The sequence below is a fragment of the Panthera pardus genome, unplaced genomic scaffold, assembly GCF_024362965.1.
Source record: "Panthera pardus isolate Hobbes unplaced genomic scaffold, ASM2436296v1 HiC_scaffold_1, whole genome shotgun sequence".
In the NCBI taxonomy this organism is placed as follows: domain Eukaryota; kingdom Metazoa; phylum Chordata; class Mammalia; order Carnivora; family Felidae; genus Panthera; species Panthera pardus.
Genome location: NW_026526654.1, coordinates 18457248 through 18482664, shown reverse-complemented (window position 1 = coordinate 18482664; position 25417 = coordinate 18457248). Strand labels below are relative to the sequence as shown.

General features: G+C 37.2%; 1 protein-coding gene and 1 pseudogene across 2 annotated transcripts in view; both read right to left on the bottom strand.

Moving 5' to 3' along the window:
• The window catches only part of FGF14 (fibroblast growth factor 14), a 616830-nt gene that overhangs the window by 474938 nt on the left and 116475 nt on the right, over positions 1-25417 (bottom strand). The window lies entirely within an intron of this gene.
• Positions 24146-24241, bottom strand: LOC128776606 (U6 spliceosomal RNA; annotated as a pseudogene).

Below are 25417 nucleotides of genomic sequence, written 5' to 3'. Positions count from 1 at the left end.
TGACTTATTTTTGAGAGAGAGAATGAGAGAGAGAGAGCAAGTGGGGAAGAGGCAGAGAGAGAGGTAAACACAGAATCTGAAGCAGGATCGAGGCAATCAGCACAGAGCCCAATGTGGGGCTAGAACCCACACACCGTGAGATCATGACCTGAGCCAAAGCCAGATGCTCAACCAACTGAGCCACCCCGGCACCCAACATATATAGTTTTCAATCAATATAAATTCTCATTTCACCTGTTTTAGAGCATACAAATGGAGATTTCTAGGAAATATAAGAACAAAAATATTTGTTTCCTTCCTGCATTGCCACTCACAAACATTAGCGGAAGTAATTTAAAAATAAAATAAAATTGCAATGACAACAAAATCAGGAAGCTATGAGAACTCCATTACAAAGACTAAGAGGACTAGTGCAAAATACAATAGAATTGGAACAAAATGAGAGAACTCATGGGCAATTTATATTTCTCTAGATCTTGACCAAACTGGACATCTAATTAGTGATCCTTTAATTAGAGTGAGAAAGACTGGGGTCAACTTCTGCTTCCCTGAACAGCACAGGAGGCTGGACTAAAGGTACACGTTGCCCATTTAGATTTTTCCCACTAAGACTCCTAGTGCCAAGAAACTTCCCAAAAGGGAATTGGAAGGGCAGAAGGGAGAGGATCTTCCCCTCTGAAGGCATTGCCCAGACACATCAGATGAATTATAAACACTAAATTACAAAATTTTTAAAAAATGTGATTTATATGTTCAATAACAACAAGCCTAATCTTTTGAGTGGGTGATCTGCTCACCCCAAAGAGAAAATATAGGATATAAAAGAGAGAAAGAGAGACGGAGAAAGAGACAGACAGAGGCAAAGATCAAAGTAAATACTACATTTCAGGAAAGAATTGCCCCCAATAAACAAAAGGAAATTTAAATCAAATGATACTCTTCAAGAATCTAAAGGGAATGTGGATTCTGGGCAAAGAATTTAAGAAAGATATGAAAGAGATAAAAGAAGATAAAAGGTAACAAACAAAGATAAGAAGGGAAATGACCAATTTCAGGAAAGAAATGGAAAACAGCACAGGCAATTTCCATATGAAATCTATATTTGAAACAGCAAAGAGTAGAATATATACTATTAAAACCATTAAGAAACACAAAGGGCAATCTTCAAAAGCAAATTACGTAAAACAAAAATAAAATAGTGAAGGTACAAATTCATTGTAGAGAAAATAATAGACAAGAAAAAACAAGTTTAAATGTGCAAAACTTATTCCTGAAGAAAAATAATGGAACAGAAAAATTCAGAGATTTAGTGCGAAAAATCTTTCTTAAATAAAGGATAACTTAAAATTAAATAGTCATACTATATTTACAAAGAAATTATGCAGAAATACTAAGATTGAATATTCTGGTGAAATTTCTTGACCTCAAAGCAAAAGGTGAAATTTCTATTCAAAACTAATGGTTAGAATGATGTCCATAAGCCAGACAATTGATTTGGAACTTGACCACTCCTATTCTAGGAGCTTTGCAACGAAACAGTCTGCGATATTTTTCTATCCTCCAGCACCTAATACGCCCTTGGCACAGTGTAATGTAGGAAAAAAATTAGCATTTCAGACAAGTCTTAGATATTTCCACTTCAACTATCAATGACTAACTCAGTGGAGAAATACCTTCAAAATTCTAACAGAAAAAAATATATGACTCCCAAACTTTATACTCAGCCATGTCTTTGAGTCAAATATATAGATAAGAGAAATTAATTTTTAAGCATTCATGGGCATGAGTAATCAATTGGTGATTCTTTAAATTTATATAAATACTATGTGTGTGTGTGTGTGTATATATATATATGTATATATATATATACATATATATATATACACACATCCAAGTGATAAATCAAAATAATGTGTACTATATGAAGGATCAGTGCTAGATCAATATAAATTAAAAACTAGATCTAAATGCATATGGTAATTATGGTTATAGAACAGAATGTGAATGTTATAAACCTTGAAATGCAAAAATAATAATGTATAACACTTAGGAAGTAAAGGAAAATGTAAACATAGCAATTCTCTCATTTTTCAAGGCAGGCAGAAATTGTATAAAGTTAATAATCAAGAAAGAGTTATTCAAATTTATTATTTAAGAATATTTTAAAAACCACTAAAAGAAATAGGTTAGTTCAGCTGATACTTTTTTTGCCCCCAGAAGTGCAAAGAAAAATACAGGCAATTTAGCTAAAACTACGTAAGAAAGGAAGCAATAAATTATGAAATACAGCATTCTAAGACATCAAAAGACCAAATACACTTGTGAAGTCAATAAGTGTAAATGGAATAAAATCAATTCTTTTAAAAAACATTGTAATAGTGAAAAAGTGAGAGCAATATAATGCTCATCCTTAAGGGCACAAAAATGTGAACACCGGGAACAGAGATTTTGTCTGTCTTATTAATTATTGCATCCCTAGCACCTAGCATACATCCAGACACATCACAGGAAATCAACATCATCAACTATTGTACTGATTTCATAATAAACCATACAAAAGAATAATGTGTAGCTGTGAAAACGCTCTAAAGAACTAAGAAAGGTCTAAAAGTGACTGATGTGAAAAGTTTTGCGTGATGTTGTAGTAAGTGGAAAGAGAATACTGCAACACAATATTACACTATGATCTCCTTTTTATTAAAACAAGATATATAGATATTATGTAAAAGTTATATAAGTAATAATACATTATGCATACATAGAATGTTTATACAGGAAAATGTCTAGAATATAAAAATATATCTGAAAATCTCAACAGAGGTGCTGATGGAATTATAGGAGGAGAGAAGCAGAATTTCATGTTTCATTTCTGACTAGTCTGTTATGTTTTAACTATTTACAATGAACATATTAATTTTATAATTTCAATCATTTAGATTAAAAATAAATAAAAATGACAATGTCATCTGGAAATGTCTATCACTAATCCTTAGATCATAAAACATATGGGGAAAAACACATTGCATTATTCAAATAGAGACAAATTAAGAAAAATATTTACATCCAAAGCCTAATGATAAGTCTATCGATAAACCCACTATGGCAAACAATTTCATCTACTTCCATAACAAGAAGATGGTTCTTTGGTCCCTGAGAAGATAGAGATGTCATTTATGCTGGTGAGATAAGCTCTAGATTTTAAATCATATTACCTAATAGAACAATCTGGAGAAACATAACCTAAGTGTCCAACTCATACTCATATTCTATACTCATATTCTATACATATTCTCATACTCATTCTATATTCTGAAAAGAATATAATCAGAGCCTAATGTTTGGTTCATACAGAAAAAGTGGACTGAAACAGGCAATAAAAGATTTTTCAGGCACAAATATGCATAAAAATCAAAAAGAATTCAAGAAAAGCAAAAGCCCCATGGTACGAGATGAAGTCCAGCTGGACGTACGTAAAGTCGATAGTGGGGCAATTTCCATAAATACATCACAAACTGCATGGATCAGCAATTGACTGCAAAGGTAAAACTAAGTCCTTCTTGTTAGCTCCAAAAATGTCTCTCAATATGGATAGCATGGGATGGGGAGGTTATGTGGAGAATGTAATCCTACTCTTTACAGCAGGTAGGTTACTATATAAAGAATGGTAATCAACTTTTCATCATCTCTTATGAAGATAATATCAGGAACAATGTGTTTGAACTATGTAGTAGAGGATTTTATTCAGATATAAATAGGGAGGTGCTGAGTTTCTTGGATAAGTCAAATGATCATCCTGGCCATCTTTGAAAAATGGATGGATATCATCTGTTTAGCGCTCCTAGGTTATAATGATGTCCATGAGCTAGACGCCTGACCAGGGGCTTTGTACCTGGCCACACCAGAACCTGGGAGCTCCTCAAGGACAAGGACCAGGTTTTTTTCCATCATCGGCCACAGGCACCTAGTACTGTGCCTGAACAAGTACAGAAACAAGTCTCTGGTGTTAAATTCCTACAATAACAGGATTATTGTAATTATCAATAATTATGATTTAAATAAATCATTTAAATATTAATTAAATATTAACAGGATTTAAAATCCTATTAATCATCTGACAAGAGAGATGTAAATACCAGATAAAACTATATGTTATAAAATTATTTCTTATTCGAAGAAAACATGGAACACTCAGAGGGGAAAAAATGATCCATATCTCCTCACCTTAAAACAACCAATATAAATATCTTCAATTTTAGTCTCTCTGCCTAACATATTTCATATATTTTAAGCTTAGACATAATTTCTACCTGATTTTACATCAAAACATTTCCCATGTTATTACATACTTTCCACAAATCTTATTTGAAAATCTGTATCATAATACATGAAGTGACTTTACCATTGATTCCCAAAACGTTTTCTTATAGTTGGAAGTTTAAGTTCTTCCCAATTCTTTACAGTTTACTAGGTTTGTTAACTTAGAATACATCCCAGAAACAGAATTACTTAGCAAATACATAAAAACTTTTAAGGATCTTTATACATATCATCAAATTGTTTTCTAAGAAGTTAATTTGATAAATAATACAAGTTGAATTTTACTTTACACACTTTCAAGTAAAAGTTAGATATATAGGCATATAGAAGTATAGACCTATATGTAAATATTATATATCATATATGTAATATATTATATTGCATTATAGGTTTTAGCCTTTTATTTTCCCTTCTTTCTAAATTGTCTGCTCAAATTCTTTGTTCATTTATTTGTGTCTTAATGGTTTTGATCATGTATTGTTGTGAATTCATGATACAATAAATATATTAGTCATATTTGTAGCAATATATAATGTTTGCATATATACTTTGTATAAAAAGCTTTCAAATATTTTTCATGTTCAATAAATTTCATATAATGTCAGTATTATTGCTGTTATCATTGAATAAATACACGAAAGTATTACTTCCATGCTTAATCTATTTTTTTAAAAAAATGAGTAAATAAACTTTTGTACAAGTAGTCAGCATAACTATAATGGACAAATTTTATGTACTCATAAACTCTGCATGCCCTACAAAGAGATACTATTGGTTTTACCCTGTTCCATAGAGGAGTGATTTGGTCAATTGCCCTTGGCTGTGTGGTAAATTCTCATCAGAATTAAAATGAAGATAATAGCTATTGACTCGGTATTTGGTGAACTTTTTTTCTTGATAAAATTCTAAATCTTTGTCAAAGTTATATATATAACTATATATGTAGTAACTATATATACAAGATTTAGAATATAGTTATATATACATATATATAAATGATAAATATAATATTTGTTTGCCAATTCCTCAACACTTTCTTTCCTGCAAAATAAAACCCTATCACAGACAACCTTCTCTTCATAATTCTCCCTTTTGTCCATCTGGTACATTTTAGTCCTATCAGTTGATGTCCTTCTCCCCAAATACACCATAAATGTTCACAATTCTGGGTCGTGCTCTTCCTCCATTCTCTACCTACCGTGCATTTCTTCATTCCTCAACATAGCAAACCCCAAGCTATCATTTGAGCTACAATCAAATATCATCCCTTCAGTGAATTCCTGTGGATAGCCCCAGACAAGTGAGTTACTGTGAGTACTAGTGCCTTTTATTCATACACACTAAAGACATTATCACATTGTATCATATTAATTTTAATGTGTCTATTTTCCCTACCAGACTAAAACTTTAAATCTCAAATAGTGACTACAGTGTCTGGGTGTTCCATAAACATGTGATGGATTGTAAGTGCTTTCAGCAAGTACTTTTTGGTGCCTGTCTGACAGGTGGCCGAGTAGAGGGCATGGCATAAAAATAATCCAAAACTGTCATTGGAATCTTTCTTTTTCTATCTCTACTCGGAACTCCTTAGACCTGGTCGCCATCATTTCTCACCTAGCACACGTTGGTAGCATCCTACCAGTCTTTGCTTCCTTGTTTGCTCCAGCCAAATAGTCCTCTCCACTCAAAACTCAGAAGAATCATTTTAAAATATAAACATGGTCAGTCTTTTCTCCTTAATGGCTTCCAGCTACATTTAAGTAAAATCCAATTTCTTATCCTGGCGCCATGTCTCTCAACAAGCTGTTCCTGGCCAACTTTTTGACTCTCTACCTTTTGCCCACTCCTTCAAGCCATTCCCTCCCCCTATAATGCTCTTCCCTCTGACATTTTCTTGGGTTGGCTTTTTATTCCTATAAAGATTTGAGTTTAAATGTCACAGTCTCAGAAACTAAAGTATCCCCATTTTTTCAGTCTTAATACTTTATGTTAATTTATGCATTTCTCATTGTTTATTTGATTTTTTTTTTTTTTTGCTTACATATTCTCGCTTATTACTTGTCTCCTACCAGTAGAATATAAGCCCTAGGAGAGCAGAGACCTTGTCTATGTGTTTTTCATCACTGTAAGCCCAGTGCTTGACACAAACTAGGTACATAGTAGATAGGCCTCAATGAGTACATAGGAATAGTGGTGGCAGATTACACACAAAGTTGTGTTCTAAATGCTTCATACATGCTAACCCATTTATTTTGCACACAAACACATACACCCACGAAACTACACACTAGGAAAGGCAGTCATTGTCCTCACCCCATTTTAGAGATGTGAAAACTGAAAAGCAGAACTGTTAAGAAACTAACCCAAAGTCACACAGCTATTACTGAAGGACATAGCCAGAATTTGAATTATGTCACACTGACAGGGAACCTACTCTCTCAACCACTGCACTATTATATACATATCATTTTAAAAAACAAAAGTGGCAAACTCATTAGAAAGATTTTTATATCCTAGTTTTAAATCTATCTTGATTTAATTAAAATATGTTGTCTGTTGGGATGCCTGGGTGGCTCAGTCGGTTGACCGTCTGACTTTGGCTTGGGTCATGATCTAGCAATTCACAGGTTCTAGTCCCACCTTGGGGTCTATATTGACAGCTCAGAGCCTGGAGCCTGTTTTGGATTCTGTGTCTCCCTCTCTCTCTGCCCCTGCCCCATTCACACTCGGGTGTCTCTCTCTCTCTGCCCCCGCCAAAAAAAATAAACATTAAAAAAATTTTTTAATATGTATCTGATGAGTTCAAAGAAGAACATTTTAAAAAATAAAGCAGATTAGGTTATCACTGCTGAAATCATGTCTTAGGACCTGCCATGAGATGAATAAAAACCAGTGACATAAGAGCTAAATCCAATGTCTGTCCCTAGAAAAAAGGCAGACTTTCTTTCCCCGAAAGAAAGCTGCAGGGAATGCATGGGACTTCGCTGCACTGCATTATCTTGACAAAAATGTAGCAACCTGGACATATGGTGTGGCTCAAACCCGTGCTGAGTAACTTTTGGACAGGGACACTGAAGAATATACCTAGCCTGGTTAATAATAGCAAACCACTGATCCGTCAACTAATGGTGTTTATAGGAAATAGAATTCACGAGAAAAAGAAATAGCAGCATGAGACAATTAATCCACAACATGTAATTTCCTTCTCTGTGCATAGCCTTCACCAAGAGGAAATCTGAAGATTCACCACCTGTTCAGATGTGCCTTTTCTAAGATTTAGAATGGCCTCCCGCCAAAATGACTAAAGGCATTCATTTATACCACATAATAAAAATAAACATGGTGTTCACTGCAAGGTAAGTTCTGTGGTCTAAGAGAGAATGAAGTGGAAAATAGCAACATTCTCAACCCTCAATCTCCTAATTTTAGTAACAGGTATTTTATGTGTACTAATTTAGAACACCTGAAATTTAACACACAAAAAGTAGTGACTTCTAGTGCATTTGTTATGACCAAGCTGTATTCCCAATTCATGGCGAACACTCATCTTAAAATTTTTCAGCTTTCCTTTCTTTTTGTACAGGTCCAATTTTAATGCCTCCTTCAACTAAATGTTTCTTTCTCTCCTATTTTCCTCCCTCTTGGTTCTCTCATGTATTCCTAATAACTGTCTACTCTGCATGAAACTGAATCCAGTCAAGGGGCAATGTAAATCGGATCCAAATCCAGTTATCACCACTTCTAACCACATAACCATAAGCAAATTGCCCAATTCCTCAGGCTTCATTTTCTCATATGAACAACAGTGAAAATTATACTTACTCCATGGGGTTTTGTTAAGACTAGCACATACTTTGTAAAAAGCATCTGGCACACAGTGAATGCTCAGTACTGTATCTGTCCCTGCTGCCACTGACCACACCTGTCTACATGGTGGGCATCCCACTTCATGCTATAATCCTCATTATCATATAGTCTACCTAAACATTCTTTTTGGGTAGTTGTTACAATAACACCTCCAAATCTATAATGGTTTTAACACAGTGAATCTCATATTGGGGTACCTGTTCCTCTGAGAGGTAGAAATATTTGTTTTAGTTCTAAAAAAAGTTACATATATTTGTGAAACCTTGCAGAAGCCAACTAAAATCTCAAGGTTCCTTCCTAGTAAGTCTAGAATTTTATCAGTTGAACTATTTATTTGACACACACACACACACACACACACACACACACACACACCCCAACTATAATATTCATTGAAGTAAGGATGCTCTAGTAAAATGTAGGTGATCAATAAGTAAAAAGAATAAAATGCCAATTTTCTAATGTTGCTCAGAAGCTCTGATTAACACCTGTATATAATACATTATTTTAAGAATGCAACTTATTTAGAGGTTAAAAATCTATCAGACAAAGGATCCAAACACACACACACACACACACACTAAAAGGACCACTTAGTAGAAGAAGTATTGAAAACCACTTAACCCATTTAACCCATACTCTAGTTATATCTGACTTGACACACTATATCTTTAATTCTCAGCTACAGAGAATGATGCCTATACACTTTGTACCCTATGTGGAGTTTTTTGTTTTGTTGTTACTCATCATAATTTAATAAATTATTTTGATAATGGTAATAATAGCTTTCAACTCATAAATAACTGTGAAATCCACAATAATTAAATGCATATTGATTTTCCATAAGCACATCAAGATTATATGTCACCTATAACAGAATCTTAGCATACATTTGAGTATTTCCTCCAGAATGATTTTTGTTATGTCCTTGTATCTTCATATCAAATGACAAAGATTAACTATTTCTCTTCATGGGTAATACTTTCTGTAATATCCTGCAGAAACCATTCATCTGCTTCTTGAGACATCTCTTGTTTGCACTCAAAAATTACAAACAGTTCATCCTTGGTCTTTTGTATAAATTAAAAGATATGCAAAAATATACTGTCTAATGAAGAATTTAAGTCATGATGTCTGGACTAGAAGCATTCTTTTTTTTTATAATCTCTGAAAAAATTCTTGCATTTTCATTTAAAACATGAGGAATCTCCCTCTTAATCCTTAAAGTAAAAACAGCTTTTGAAATATTTGAAAAGTAAAAAAGGTAAAAATGAATTTGAGAGCAATGAGCTAAGGATTCAAACATGAAGTCACTCCATTGAGAAACACCTTGTTGATAATCCCAAGGGTTTACAGATACAGAATTTGGGTCTCAGACTTTTGTGATTGATGAACTCCTAGGTTTAGAACAGAAATGGTACTCACTGCCCTGTGACGTGAGTCCAAATACTGGATCCTTAAAGGAAATTCCCTTCCCAATGGTCACCTCTGCTTAGCCCAATAAAGTGTGCCTTCAGTTGAACTCCCTCACAATCTTCTCAAAACTAGTAAAAAGGCAGGGATATTTTAAGTGATTTTTAGCATATTACATTTCAGGTGTTCTACATTCACTTTGCAAAGTGAAATGAATAGATATGATCCTAGGTGTGTATCATTTGCATTATCAACCCAGATGATAATGACCAGGATGGACACAGTAAGGATGATATAAGGACACCACTGAATGGTCATGAGTAAAAACAACACATTCTCAAATTGAAGAGCAATAAAACAGTAAAAACAAACAAAAATCTTGCAGCATACCCACTTCTTGAGCTACCATCCTGCTACTGTGCAGATGGAGGGGATATGAAACAACTAGGAACTTCCAAGTCAGACTCAGACTGCTTTGCAACAAATTACTCAGTCTGAGATTGAGTTTTTGTTACTAACTTGGAGAGTCCAGGTTGTCTTCAGGCTTGCACCAGACGATAGAAGTGAACATCCATGCACAGTGAAGGTTCATTAACTGTGCTTTTCCCTTAACCACTGAGTTATACTAACTAGGGCTTTCTGGGAATTTCTGGCTGCCTACCTTGGAAATTGATACATACATGTAAAACATATCATTATTATATCGTGTTTAATTCTAGCCACTGTACCAAATAGTATTCAAATTACTATGCAATACAGGTTTACACAAGGAAAAGTGTGCCTTTTGTTATTTTATTTTTTTAGCATAGAAGTGCTAGTGTCTTATTTAAATAAAATTATTAGAGGGGCACCTGGGTGGCACAGTTGGTTAAGCATCTGACTTCGGACCAGGTCATGATATCACAGCTCGTGAGTTCAAGCCCCATGTAGGGCTCTGTGCTGACAGCTCAGAGCCTGAAGCCTGCTTCGGATTTTGCGCACGTGTGTGTGTGTGTGTGTGTGTGTGTGTGTGTGTGTGTGTGTGTCTTTGCCCCTCCCCTGCTCATGTTCTGTCTCTCTGCCTCTCAAAAGTAAACATTAAAAAAATTCAAAAATAAAAATAAAATTATCAGCAAAAGAAAAATATATAAATTATAAATTTGTAAAATCATAAATTCACAGAATTATGAATTTGTAAATTATATTAAACAATACCTATATATTTCTAACAGTATATATACACATATATAACATATATAATATTATACATATTGTTAATTCATGATCACTAAATCAAAAGCACTTCAGCGAAGATCTCAGAATCTTCTCTAAACTACTGACATATTTAGAATGGAGCCTTTCTTATAGATTATTACATTTACTGCAGGCCATCAAACAAAAATTCTGCAGCTCTGAAAAGACTGTTCACTGTCAGTTCAAAGAATTCTTTATCCTTTTAAGAGTTTTGAAGTCTTTGGTGCATTATTCAAGTTGCCTGAAAAACACATAACTGTCATAGCACACACAGTCTTCTCTCTGGAACACTGAAGAAAGATGTACGTGTTTGGCCCTTCATATTTTTGGAGAATTTTTTATTTAAGCAGTATCTTATATAAGCAACTAGAAACACATGAATGATGTGTTTAGTTACTAACATGACACTTTCAAGTTGACAGTAAATGATGCAAAAAATCAGAGGCTGCAAGGTCTTAGTGTTGCCATTAATAACAGGAGAATGTGACTTTGACTAATTTGGTAGTGTGTCTGTGGTATCTGTGCTGATAGTCACCCTTATAAAATTAATGGAGGCCAAGATGTATACATTGTGAAGTCAGGGATGCTTGCTAAAGGTATATCAGAAATGACACAAGGGTTAATACTTCGCCTGACTTTTTTTTTCAGTTTTAATTTCAACTATTTTATTTGCAGATTCATTTTATCAACTGCCACATTAGTAGAATATGGCCAATTTTACCAACCTTATTTTTAAACAGATGCTAGACAAAAGAGAGATTGTGCTTGATGAAAGTTTATTTTGGAATGCCTGTCAAGAAAATCTATTTTCGAAATCATTATTGACTTTATATTCCTATTTTAAACAACTGCAATGTGACTTTGCCTTAAATTCATACATCCCTGTTTAATTCTAAAGTTGTGTTTAAGCTGAAAGTTAATGCAAAACTTGGACAAGCCACCACTCGCTGTCATATAGGAAAGACTATATCAATCTACTTTCTGTGTCAGACTCCCCTCCCTCCCCTGGGGAGCATGCCATGCACTTGATCCCTCCAGATACATGTGGGAACAGCACTGGGGCCCATACTGTGCCTATGGGGGTCACTTAGAAGCTTTCTAATCAGCTTAACTCACCAGTCTGCTTGTGCCCTGCAGACTCACTCTTCCATTTCCCAGAGGAGGGACTGGGAAGGGCTCCAGGCAGGATCAGGAGGCCAGCCCCAGGCTCTGCTCTGTTGCTCTCTATTATCCCGCTGGAAAGCATCCCATGCTAGGAGGATCCCAGGAGAGAAAGGACCTTCCATAGCCTCAGTCATTTACCAAATCTCACCGAGGGGAAAAGGGAATAAAGTCGAATGCTAAATACCCTTTTCTGTGAATTTTACAACTGTTCAAACTCTTCCTTGATGCGAGTTCTCATCTGCTAAAGTGAGCCCACGGAGGTGCTCCTGCACTCAGTGACTTCTTAGCTTGCTTATGTAACCGATCTAATTTAAGGCATGTATTTTTAAAATTTACATCCTTCCTGTCCCTGTCCGGGTCATTATTATCTGAGTTAGACTGGAAATTATAACACGGCCGGGATCCTATCTGTTCAGTTCACTTTACAAAATGATTGGCCCAGAACCAGATGTGACCCTTAGAGTAAAATGCTTCTGTCGGGCTGACAGTGGTCTTTGAACATCCCCTTCGAGAAATGCTTTCCAGGTGGGGGCCGCTCACCACTCAGCTTAAGTGTCTCTGCTACCAGGTTCCATAACTGAATTCTGATGAAATCGCACACGAGCAGCTCAAGTCCTGTCGGCAACCCCACTAATGCCTGCAGCCCATTTAAAAGAGGCTTCCTGGTCACAGGCTAAGATTTCTGAAGTGTCCCTTTCTTCACAGAAGAAGAAACAGAGGCCCCGGAGGTAAACTGGTTTGTGCGGAATTGCAAAGCTAATTGGCGGCTGTCTCCTGAGGCTCAAGGGTTTGCCCACCAGAGAATAAACAGTGGACAAGTTAAAAATTCTAGAAAAGTAGCTTCTAAGATAAGAGAGAACAAAACAACAATATATACTGACATCAGCTCCTAGCCATCCCTAAAGTTACTCTTTTATGAGCTAAAGCATTTAATCAGCATGCTGGGTAGTTAACTAAGTGGCTGGGAATGGATTTAAAATGCATTGTTCCTTCAAAAAATAAAAACCAAGATGCTCTAAAATGTAGAGTTTTCAACCCCCAAAAGTAAGCTTCACTCTGCATGTACTTTGTGTGCAAAAAGAATATATTTCATTAAACTCCAGGGTATGTGTTAGTCTGCAAAATTCCTCTCTGCTATCATAATGTGCCTTTGTTAATTTTCAAGATAAATGATTGAAAGCAAACAGCAATTGCGGAATTACATGTCACCAAATCCATCTGCTCTAGGGTTTAAAGATGAAGTGCACCGTGAACCCACCTGTAAACTGAGTGTGTCTGAAGCCCCTTCTGCAAGTGGTCTGCACAGCGTGTACAAGGAAGGAAGATGGAGTGACAATCTATGTTATAGACTTTGTGACTTATACACCAACTGGGCTTATTTTTTATTTTCTTTTAATTCGGGGGTTTTTCATAACTTTAAAAGTATTAAGAACTTATGAAAAACATTAGAAAAAAAAATTACCTGGAATCGCTTTATTAAGAAATGACTATTATTAACATACAGCTATATTTCCTCCCAGTATTTTATATGCATATGTATAGACAGACACATAAATAAAGACAGATAGATGGATAGATAAGATTTATTATGGTTTATACAATGTTTTAATCCTTTTCCACACAATACATTTATTTTACTAGCTACTGTCATATATAAGCTTATGTATTTCTTTATTGTTAGAGGTTTGGCTTATTTCCACTTTTTGGCTATTAAAAGAACACTACCATTAGCAATATTCCAACAAAATTTACATGTTATATTTAATCAATTCATTTCTAGAGTGTTCTCTTTTTTTGAAGTTTATTTATTCATTTTGAGAGAGAGAGAACATAAGTAGGGGAGGCACAGAGAAAGAATGAGAGAGAGAGAATCCCAAGCAGGCTCTGCCTTACCAGCGCAGAGCGTGATGTGGGGTTCAAACTCATGAACCACGAGAGCGTGACCTGAGCTGAAATCAAGAGTCGAATGCTGAACCAACTGAGCCACCCAGTCACCCTGCCAAGGTGTTCTTCCTATTCCAACTGAGAGTTCTGTGTTATATGACTGTCTTTATTGTCTATTGTCCCTCATCAACTTATAACACTAATAAACTTAATTGATCTCTTACTCTATGCCAAACACTGTTCTAAGCACTTTTCATACATTTGTACATTTTAATCTTTGCAATAACTTTATGAGACAGAACTAGTATTATCTTTTATCATCTTTAAAGAGAAGAAGAAACTAAACCACAAAGAGAGCCCTCTGTAACTTTCCTAAGGTCACATGGTTAACATGGGATGATCGGGTATTCGAACCCACGAGTCTGGGTCCCAGGCCCTGCTTGGAATCGTGAAAGCATATCATGTCTCTAAAGGATAAGATTGCATGTTTATTAAGCATGCTCTTTTAATATATTTCCCATTTTTAAAACTACCATGTAAGAACAGGAATATTCATGTATTGGAATAACAACTACTTTTTGAAGAAAATAAAGCATAGGAAGGAAATTGTCCTAGTGACTCAACCTGCTTCATTAAAACAGCTTCTTTCTGAACCTAAATGTCCATCAACTGATGAATGGATAAAGAAGTTGTGGTTTATATATACAATGGAATACTACTTGGCAATGAGAAAAAATGAAATCTGGCCATTTGCAGCAACATGGATGGAACTGGAGAGTATTATGCTAAGTGAAATAAGGCAGAGAAAGACAGATACCGTGTGTTTTCACTTATATGTGGATCCTGAGAAACTCAACAGAAGACCAGCAGAGAGGGGAAGGGGGGGAAAAAAGTTACAGAGGGAAGGAGGCAAACCATAAGAGACTCTTAAATACTGAGAACTGAGGGTTCGTGGGGGTTGGGGGGAGGGGAAAGTGGGTGATGAGCATTGAGGAGGGCACCTATTGGGATGAACACAGGGTGTTGCATGGAAACCAATTTGACAATAAATTTCATATAAAAAATAAAAATAAAATAAAATAAAATAAATAAAATAAAATAAAATAAATAAAATAAAATAAAATAAAATAAATAAAATAAAATAAATAAAATAAAATAAAATAAAATAAAATAGCTTCTTTCTCAGTACAATTGACATTTGTCTTACTTCTCCTCTTGCAGAATCACAATCTGCAATGTCTCATATTTTTTTGAGAGAAAGACTATAAAGTATAGTTCAAGAAGTTTTAAGTTTATAATATAAAGTTTTAAGTTCAAGAAGTGAATAATGGAGCATTGTGATTCCCATATTTGGGACTATCCTGGCAAGTTGCAGCTGAGATGAATTCTAACTTGACCCTTTTCTAGGCACAACCATAGAGGAGATGCTTATCTCTCTACATGCCACATTTCTAATCTGAAAATAGGGCCGTTAACCTCTCCCTTGGTGCTACGGTGAAGATGAAATCAAACACCACAAATAAAACCACAGGCACAGTGGCTAATGTATACTAAATGATATTTTTTTTCGTCTTCTGCCTTGTTCCCTGAAACAAAGCAAACAAAAATAAAACCCAGTTTTAAACAACACAGTTTAAAGTCTAAGATTTTATAACATAACGAGTACTGTCTCGTTGAGAATAAATCCTTCAGGAACTCCATTTGAAATGTCCCTAGCCCCGCCCCCCACCCCCGAAGAATATGCAAGCACCCCTTCTCATTCTCCCAGTGAATACACAGGATGCCTTCAGAGTCTGCTCCCAAATGTTACACTGTTTACAGAGTTTACATCTTACTGGAAACAGATGGACTCAGGACGTGATGCTCAGGGACCAGGCCTAAAACTGTATTAGGTGCTTGACCTAATATATCAGGGAGGAAGCTCTCTACATGGTAAATACCCATTACAAGCATCATTTGAGTCTATTGTGGCTGCAGCTGTATATGTATTAAATAATTGTTATTTCCTTCATTCAGTCTGTTCAAATAATAGTCCCTCCTTAGGCCACATGCTGCAGGAAAAATAGGCAATGATTTCAGCAGTCTCCAGGCATGTCAGCCCTGAAGAATAAATAACATATTTATCTTTAAAAAATTATGTAGCAGGTTGAAAAAAATGTCATTTTTAACAGCCGGCACCAGAGCTCCCCTAAGGGAGAGAACCATCTAAGAAAATACCTGGATAGACTGCTTTAAGCAGGGAGGAATGACCTGAGGGAATGCTCTATGTGAAGACAGCAAATCCAAGACTGCTCCATGAGACGTTAACAGAATCTGGGGGGGTGAAGGAGGCATCTAGAGAGGAGAGTGGGCGAGGCATCTGGAAGAGTGGAGGGGACGGTGGATAGCAGCAGGACAGAAAGGTTTGATCATGCAGAAAAAAGTGGGTAAAAAACAAAAAACAAAAAAAAAAAAAAACAACTCCAAGTGGCAAGGAAGTCAGGGCATTGAGTTATTCACTAAGTCAGAGTTTGGTTCTGCGACATAAACCGCCTTTATCACTGCGAACCTTCAGTAAAGCTGTCATACACACCAATGTCTCGTTTGAACAGTGGTTTTGGTTTCACTTCTGAGCATGCGAGCGACAGAAAAGGAAGAAGCTCCAGCGACTGAGATAAAAATCAGATGGAGAACTCAGCGGAAATATGAAAACACATCTAGGGTGAACATGAGAACATGAGCCCCTAGGAAATAAGAGACACTGGGGGGAGTTGGGAGTTTAAGTCAACTTTCTGTAAACTTCAAAGGGACCTAACATAAAGTCTACATGAATGAAAAGAAGCACTCTCCAGTTGACAAGCATAAAAAGAATAGGACAAAGAGGCACTTTCCAAGGGACTTGGGGAAATGAATTTAGACTTCATCTATTTCTGTTGCAGCCTTGTATTTTTTTCCAGATGCTTGAGCTTTCAAGAGTATGACTTATTATAAAATCATTTTATATGCATTCTAAATGAACTTAAGTCACTGTTTTGGTGAAAAGTAAGGCATTCCTTCTATAAGCTATGAACAGAGTGGTGTCAAAACTGAATTCCCTGGATGCAGGCTCTGAGTGTGCTCAGAAGGCAGTAAGTGTGGCCCATGGTGCTTCCACTGTTTCTTGAACACTTGTATGGAATTAGAAATGGCCACTGAAGGGTGGCTCCCTCTCTGAAAACCCGACTCAACAGCCCAGCGAAGTATGCATGTGTCACACACACAGTATAGCATTTCTGGCCTCACCTCATCTCTCTCTTCACAGTTATCCATCCTTCAAAGCAAAGCAACAAAATCCTCACCCCCTCCGCCATTCCTCTGACCTACTCCACCATGCTCACCAACAACCTCCTAATTGTGCACTTACAATCTGTCCTTTGTCCCCATCCCTTTCCTTGTTCCCTTAGTCCCAGAATATTAACAGTAGCCCTGTCATTAAACTAGTTACCCCAGCTGGGAATCCTTGACTTTGTTTTCATATGCATCCCATGATTACTCTGATCCTAACTTCTCAGTCATTATGTAGTTCTTCTTCCTCCACTGAAATGCTTTGTGTTTCCCGATCCGGTCCTGCATTCTGTTTGCTTACTCCATAAGCATGCCATGTTTCACCTGTCACTGAATACCTCTCCAGATATCTAATCTCTCCCAGATCCTAACCTCTACTTCCAATCTCTACTTCCCAAAAGCATGCTGCACAGGTCCCTCTAGGTATCTCATCAGATAACTCAGTATCTCCATGTCTGGACCAATGGAGACAACAAGAGACACCGTGCCAGGATTTAGCCTTCCTCCAACCAGGTGCATCTCAGAGCTATACCAAGGAAACAAAATCAGATATTTGGAAGGCAAAAACAGTATCTTCCACTAGCCATATAATAATGGATAAACTCCACCCATATGTGAATTAAGAAGATGCCAAAGATTCCAATCTTGCTGCCCCACTTGTCCCTATCTCATTATAAGTCATCACTTAAGCAACCATCTGAGCCACCTCTGTTTTTTAAATTTGCATTTAAATTCCATTTAGTTAACGTACAATGTAATATTAGTTTCAGGTGTACAATATAGTGATTCAGCACGTCAACACCCCCTGGCGCTCATCACAAGTGCTCTCCGTAATCCTTATCACCCATGTAACCCCTCCCCTCACCCCCTCCCTTCTGGTAACTTATGCAGTTATGGGGGCTGGCTAGCCAAGTCCAGTTCCTTCTTTATAGTTAGCAGTCTGTTTCTTGGTTTCTCTCCTTCCCTCTCCCCCCTTTTTCTCATTTGTTTTGTTTCTTAAATTTCACATATGAGTGAAATCATATGGTATTTGTCTTTCTCTGACTTATTTTGCTTAGCATACTATACTCTAGCTCCATCCATGTCTTTGCAAATGGCAAGATTTTATTCTTTTTTATGGCTGAGTAACATTCCATTGTGTATATATACCACATCTTCTTTATCCATTCATCAGTTGATGGACATTTGGGCTGTTTCCATAGTTCAGCTATTGTAGATAATGCTCTTACAAACATGGGGGTGCAAGTGTACCTTTGAATTAGTATTTTTGTATTCTTTGAGTAAATACCTAGTAGTGCAATTTCTGGATTGTAGGACCATGTCTTATTTAGAAATTATTTCATCTATCTTAATTATAATATCATAATTAACTGAGCAACTGTAACAATAATTGATTTCCCTTTCCTTCTAGAAAAATATATCTTTATCTCCACTACACTTGGTGCTCCCTAACAATATGTTTAATAGAATGGCTCTGTAGACCAAAACTTCCTCATACCCACTCTACTCTCAATGTTCTACCCTCAACATTTATCTTAAGCTCAGCCACTAAGAGCTTCCCAAAGTTGTGGTTCCTAAAATTTCAGTTCTCAAAATGCATTCTACATACACAAGTCCTCATAAGGTGCTCCATTTTTAAAATGATATTCATAATTAAAAAACCAGATGAACATAGGGGAAGGAAAGGAAAAATAAGATAAAAACAGAGAGGGAGGCAAACCAAAGAGACTCTTAAATACAGAGAACAAACTGAGGGTTGCTGGAGGGGATGTAGGTGGGGGGATAGGCTAAATGGGTGATAGGCATTAAACAGGGCACTTGTTGGGATGAGTACTGACCACACAGAGCCTGCTTGGGATTCTCTGTCTCCCTCTCTCTACTTCTCCCGTTTGTGTGCGCTCTCTCTCTCTCTCTCTCTCTCTCTCTCTCTCAAAAATAAATAAATTTTAACAAGGCAAAGGAGAGTCACCAAAGGCATAAAAGAAAGAAAAAAGAAAGAATAAATCCTGGATGACCATATAATTGGACTTGTTTATTCATTTAGAAATGACAGCTACAGGGGCACCTGGGTGGTTCACCTGGTTGAGCATCCGACTGCAGCTCAGGTCATGATCTTACGGTCAGTGAGCTCAAGCCCTGCATCGGGCTCTCTGCTGTCAGCTCAGAGCCTGGAGCCTGCTTCAGAATATGTGACTCACTTCTTTCTGTCCCTCCCCCCGCTCACACTCTGTGTGTCTCTCTCTCAAAAATAAATAAATACTAAAAAAATTTTTAATATTAAAAAAAGAAGAAATGACAGCTACAAACTTGTATCCTCCTGATGTCAGATAAAATTTTTCATAGAGCAAAGAATAATATTCATAGCCCTGTAATAGTCTCTTTAGTGATTTGATGAATGTTCTTGGTACACAGAATAAAACCATTCTTTTGGTTGTGAATGTTGCTTCAAGGGCTATTTCACTACTTCATTAAGAAGAATTTCCAGATTGTGTTATATGAAATACATTCATGGTAGCTGTTTTTCTAGAGATGATAAAAAATCTAGAAAAGTAACTTTTGTTGGAATTCTTTACACATGTGTATTTCCAGAAGCAGGGTGAGCTAATGATTGGTGTGATAAATGCTTGTTCATATTTTTATCAGATCAATAATAAACTTGGTTTCTGAATAACTTGGAAAGTTACACTAAGAATTAATATCGCACCATCTTTGCACAGAATTTTTCTCTATTTTGTTATTAGACTGAGAGTACACTATATTCCAACATCTCTAAGGATCTTCTTCATAAACTCTCCACTCTTTTAGGCCTGTGTTTAGTCAGGGAATAGATAAGCCAGAACCTTACAGACCAGCCAAGGGGCGCCTGGGTGGCTCAATCAGTTAAGCATCAACTCTTGGTTTCTGTTCAGGTCATAATCTCATGGTTCATGAGTTTCAGCCCCGTAGCAGGCTCTGTACTGACAACATGGAACCTGCTTGGGACTCTTTCTCTCCCTCTCTCTCTGGCACTCTCTCTCTCTCTCTCTCTCTCTCTCTCTCTCTCTAAATAAAATAAACATATGTACATACATACATAAGCCAAAATAATACTTTGATAATTTTTTGTACTTTCATAGTGCTTAGTAAGTTCCAGGCACTGTTCTAAATGTTCTTAACACTTACAACTCCTAATGAGGTAGGAACTATTGTTATTCCCACTTACAAATGATAAAATGGAAGCACAGAGAGGGTAAGTAATTTGCCCAGAGTTACAACAGCCAGTATCTCAGGGCATGAAGCCAAGGTAGAGGCTTCAAAGCAAACAATGGTAGTTGCAGAACCATGATCCAAGGTAGGGAGTCGGTTGAAGGATCAAGGAGAGGGAATGCTTCATGGACCAGGGTTCAACAGCAAAGCAGCAGCAGAAGGAAAACAAAAAACAAACAAACAAACAAAAAACTAGACTGTATGTCTCTGAGCCATGGCTTAAAGATTCTTAGAACATTCTCTGACTGAGGGCAAAATTGGTCTCATTGTTTAGGGCAGGCTCCAACCTTATAGATGGTATTTAGTAAACTCACTTGGGGATGTTTTACTTTAAGGGGCTAAGGATCCTAGACAATCACTGTGTATCTCCTAACCAAACATGTCTATATCCTCTCTTCTGACTGCATGATGAGCATTTCCTCCCCTCAATTTTAAGAATGAGCTGTTCCATTTTCTCCACTATTGCTCATCTGTCCACCTCGAAAGAAATTCCCTGCTCCTCAAAGTATCCCCATCACACAGAATCTGATCAAGTTACTCTTCTTCCATAAAATCCCTCTTTTCCTTTTAAAGGAGGAAATAGCCACAATATTTATTATCTGCATATTGCACACAGTCACGTATTTCATTGAAATGTTTTGTTTTTCTGCATGAGCATCTCGCCTGGCAAATCTCTGTGGCCAAAGACCATTTAGGATTACTTACCTCTATGACTGACTCATAATGCTCATTTGTGTGGGTAGCTTGTACAAAATGCCTAATGGGCATTTGTTAAATGAACATATCAATGGAAAGCATAATTTATGTGTTACCCTGCTTTTTCCATCAACCCATTCATGTGTGGTCCACAAAAAGTGCCCAATAAATCTTGATTGATTAATTCCTTCGCTGTTGAGTCAGAAATTGTGGAATTAACAACAAATACTATTATTGCAATCTAGTATTTGTTATTTTAAGTGAATAACAGTTAACAATATGAAGTGCCTCAACTGCTTTGTTTAATTGCACAGAACCCATGCTACAAACACTACCCCAGGGATTCATTTCTAAAGAAGGCAAACACTTTCTTCCTTCTTTCACGCCAGGGAGGACACACGGCATATGTTTTGGTCCTAGTTGGTCTTCTCTGTCTCTGACACATAGCTGACAACAGTTCATAAATTTGAGTTTTCATGGTGATAGCAATTAGAAAGAAGGCTTGTAACTCAAGGCTACCAAGTCCCTTTGCATCAATATATTCTGGGTTTGCTTTGACCTTTTTGAAAACGTTGCATATGTATGCTGCATGTTTGCATGTATTCTTTCTGGCATTACACTGAGACTGTGAAGTTAAATGTCATTGCAGCCTAGATATCCAAGCCACCTTATCATATGACATTATTTGGGATATAATCACAATGAGCAAATCTGTTCCATAGGAACTGTTTAAAAGGTAGGCATGTACCTTTTTTGGTAATTCTTTGTGAAAACATCTCTACTGATGCCATGTCCTTTTTATTCTTCTCCTCCTCAAATACTTTTTTACCTTATTTATTTAAATTTCAGACCAGAACTATAGGGCAAGTCACATAACAATTTATATCTCTATAATGAGAAGAGATATGAGTTGATCACACGTCTAATACTGAACGCTTAATTTTAAGAATGCTCTTACTTTTTAATACAAACGGACAAGATGACACAAAAATACACCAAATAGGATTTTAAAAATGAGACACTTCTAAAATTATTGTTACTATGCATAAAATATTAGTCTTTTTACTTCCCCCATTAGACCACTCGCCCCCCTCAAAAAAATTTTATCTCTGAGAGAATAATTCTTTGCTTGCTAGAAGTTCTACTTTTTTCCCTCTGTCTTTCCACTGCTCAAGCATGCTTGAAACTCGCTTTAATCATCCTCTATGCCAAGCATCAGGCACAGTGCCTGGCACACTGTAGCACTCAGTAATTGTTTGATCAGTGAATAAGAGAGAATCTTTTGAAGTTACACAAACGAACCAAAATCTTTCTTTTGAGGATGGATGATAAAAAAAAAACATTTGCATCAAAGGATAAAGTACTCTTTCAAGTTGAATCTGTCTACGAATCTAAAAATTCAAAGGCTCTAGTACATTACCTCGGCATTTTATTTTTTTTCCATACCACTTTGAAACAATAATTTTGTTTTATCTAGCTTTTTAATTTCCTTCAATCACAATCATGAAAAACTGAGAAAGTAGTCTGTGTTCATGTTAGCCTGAAAAATATAGCATGTTGCAAACTCACGAAAACAATCTGCCATAAATAGGACAGTGATAGTCTCACGTATCTTCATATTCTCAGTAATTAAGAGGAAAACCGATTCGAAGTCCAAAGCTGAATTCACACTGATTCAGTTTTGTATTAATTCTAAATGCAGACCAAGATATTTACTTCCTTTTTTATATAAGATTTTTTTAAATGTTTTTTTAATTTATTTTTGACAGAGAGAGAGAGAGAGACAGAGCATGAGCAGGGGAGGGGCAGAGAGAGAGGGAGACACAGAATCTGAAGCAGGCTCCAGGCTCCGAGCTGTCAGCACAGAGCCTGACGCGGGGCTCGAACTCACGGACTGTGAGATCATGACCTGAGCCGAAGTCGGTGGCTTAACCAACCGAGCCACCCAGGCGCCCCTGCTTCCTTTTTTTTTACTACACCATAATAACATTTTTTAAAGTTTACTTATTTATTTTGAGAGAGAGACAGAGAGAGTGAGTGGGGGAGGAGCAGAAAGAGGGAAAGAGAGAATCCCAGGCAGGCCCTGCACTGTCAGCCCAACACGGGGCTTGAGCTCACAAACTAAGAGATCATGACCTAAGCTGAAATCAAGAGTCAGCAGTTAACTGATTGAGCCACCCAGGCACCCCGCCCCCGCCCCCCACAATAACATTTAGAGAATCAAAAGTACTTCAAAACCCTCGGAAGAAAAGTATTATCTAACTTGTAAATAGTCACCTCCTCACACTGTAGCGACCACTTTTTGCTTATTGATGGAGTAAAATATATTTCTTTCATTTCATATATGTGAATGGGTGGTGTCTTCTCATTTTTATAAGTGTGTCCCCTTGGACATTTTTCCCTATAGTCTGAATTTGGCAATTCTCTTTTCCTGTTGCAGTGCCCGTAAGTGCCAAGGTCATCCCCATGGCATGGTACTAACACCACCACACCTGCTCCCCTACCAGCCCAGCCTCTGGACGCAGGACTCCCCAACCCTGAGGTCCAGAGCAACAGCTCATCTTTGGCTCTCTGGACCCAATTAACTTTGGTTTTGTGCCAGCTACCAATTTTCCCATTAAATTCTAGTGCTGTCCCTGAATCCAACCCGAACACAGCACCGTGTTTCTCTGCATACGCAAGTCTTGGCTGTGGTCGTGAACTTACGTCTGGAGTGAGTGATAGGGGACAACCTTGAGCTAGGTCCAAGGCCACGTCACCCTTCCCTAGCAGTTTCACTGCCTTGTCCCTCCCCATCCTCCCTTTAAATCACATCATTGCTCTACCCTATACAGTTGTCACCAGCCCTAGAGTCAACCTAGCAGTGGCAGAAAGCCACCCTGCCAGTGAGTACTGCTCGGTGGGCCAATCCAGACCTATATAGTTGGTAATTGTCCTTTAGTGGAACGTATACTGTTGCAGAAATCAAATAGAAGTCATCTAACCAATAACATTCTAGAAAACAACATCATTCTTTTCCACTCTGTACCGCTTTCACATAAAAATTTTGCCTGTCATCCTTGGGCCATGCTAATCTTCTCAAATTGTTACAATTTTAGTAAATGTGCTGCAGAAGCAAGTGCTCACAGGAAAAAAAATTTTAACTTTTTTTTTTTTGAGAGAGAGAGAGAGATGTAGAGCATGAGCAGAGGAGGGGCAGAGAGAGAGGGAGACACAGAATCTGAAGCAGGCTCCAGGCTCTGAGCTGTCAGCACAGAGCCCGACACGGGGTTCAAACTCATGGACCCCGAGACTAGGACCTGAGCTGAAGTCAGACACTCAACCGACCAAGCCACCCAGGCACCCCTTACATAAAAATTTTTAAAAATCAAAACAAAGAGAGGGTTGAAATTGCACAGTATTATTTTTTACTAAGCTGCATGTTTTCTTGGGTCTGATTCTAAAAGCAGAAAAAACATATGCTCTTGCTAAAAAAGGTGATTGATACAGATTCTCTAACTTTTTCGCTACAAACTATGGGAAAGTACTTACCGACTCACTAACTCAAAATAGCCTTATGAATTCCCTACATTCTTATGTGAACTATCATTTAAAAGGTAAACTAGGCATTTTTCTTCTTTTGAAATTTATAAATTTCAGGGCATTTTATACCCTGGGCTTGATCTTTTCTTCATAGCAGAGAAACCTTCTGAACCTTCTGAATATGCTAGCAAGTTCTTCTGTGTTCCACTGAGAGCCCTAAATACAGAAGGTCTGGGAGAAGAAAAGTGGGGAAGTTTGCATGGTGTTGCTAAGAGAAACCTAGTGGAGTTTATTAGTTCTCTGTCTCCAGAATCTGTTATCTGTTCACCAAAATATATAAATATAAATTAAAATAGATGGATTGATAAATAAAACTTTCTAACACAAGATAATTATCAACCACAAGCTAAGGGGCTGCACATGACATTAAGCTACGCTGGAGAAACTGAGGCCAAAATTTCAAGAACCTAATGTGAATATAGTGGGATCCTAAAGAATGAGGCTGGCAAAAAAAGACAGCACTCAGAAGCCGATGGCTACAGTGCGCCTGGAAGGATTCACGTTCCCAAGCAGGTGTCCGCCCCCTCGCTCTGGTTCTGACCACCATGATCGGCCACCCCTCCTGCTGTCCACTCGGGCTTCTCTGGCCACAACCTGGAAGCGCTTGAAAGAGGAGAAAAATGCTTCAGAGTCGCTGCAATGACTCAGCACATTAATGCTGACTCTACGGTTATCTGATTTAGAGCCAGCCTGGCTTGTGACCCCGGGTCAC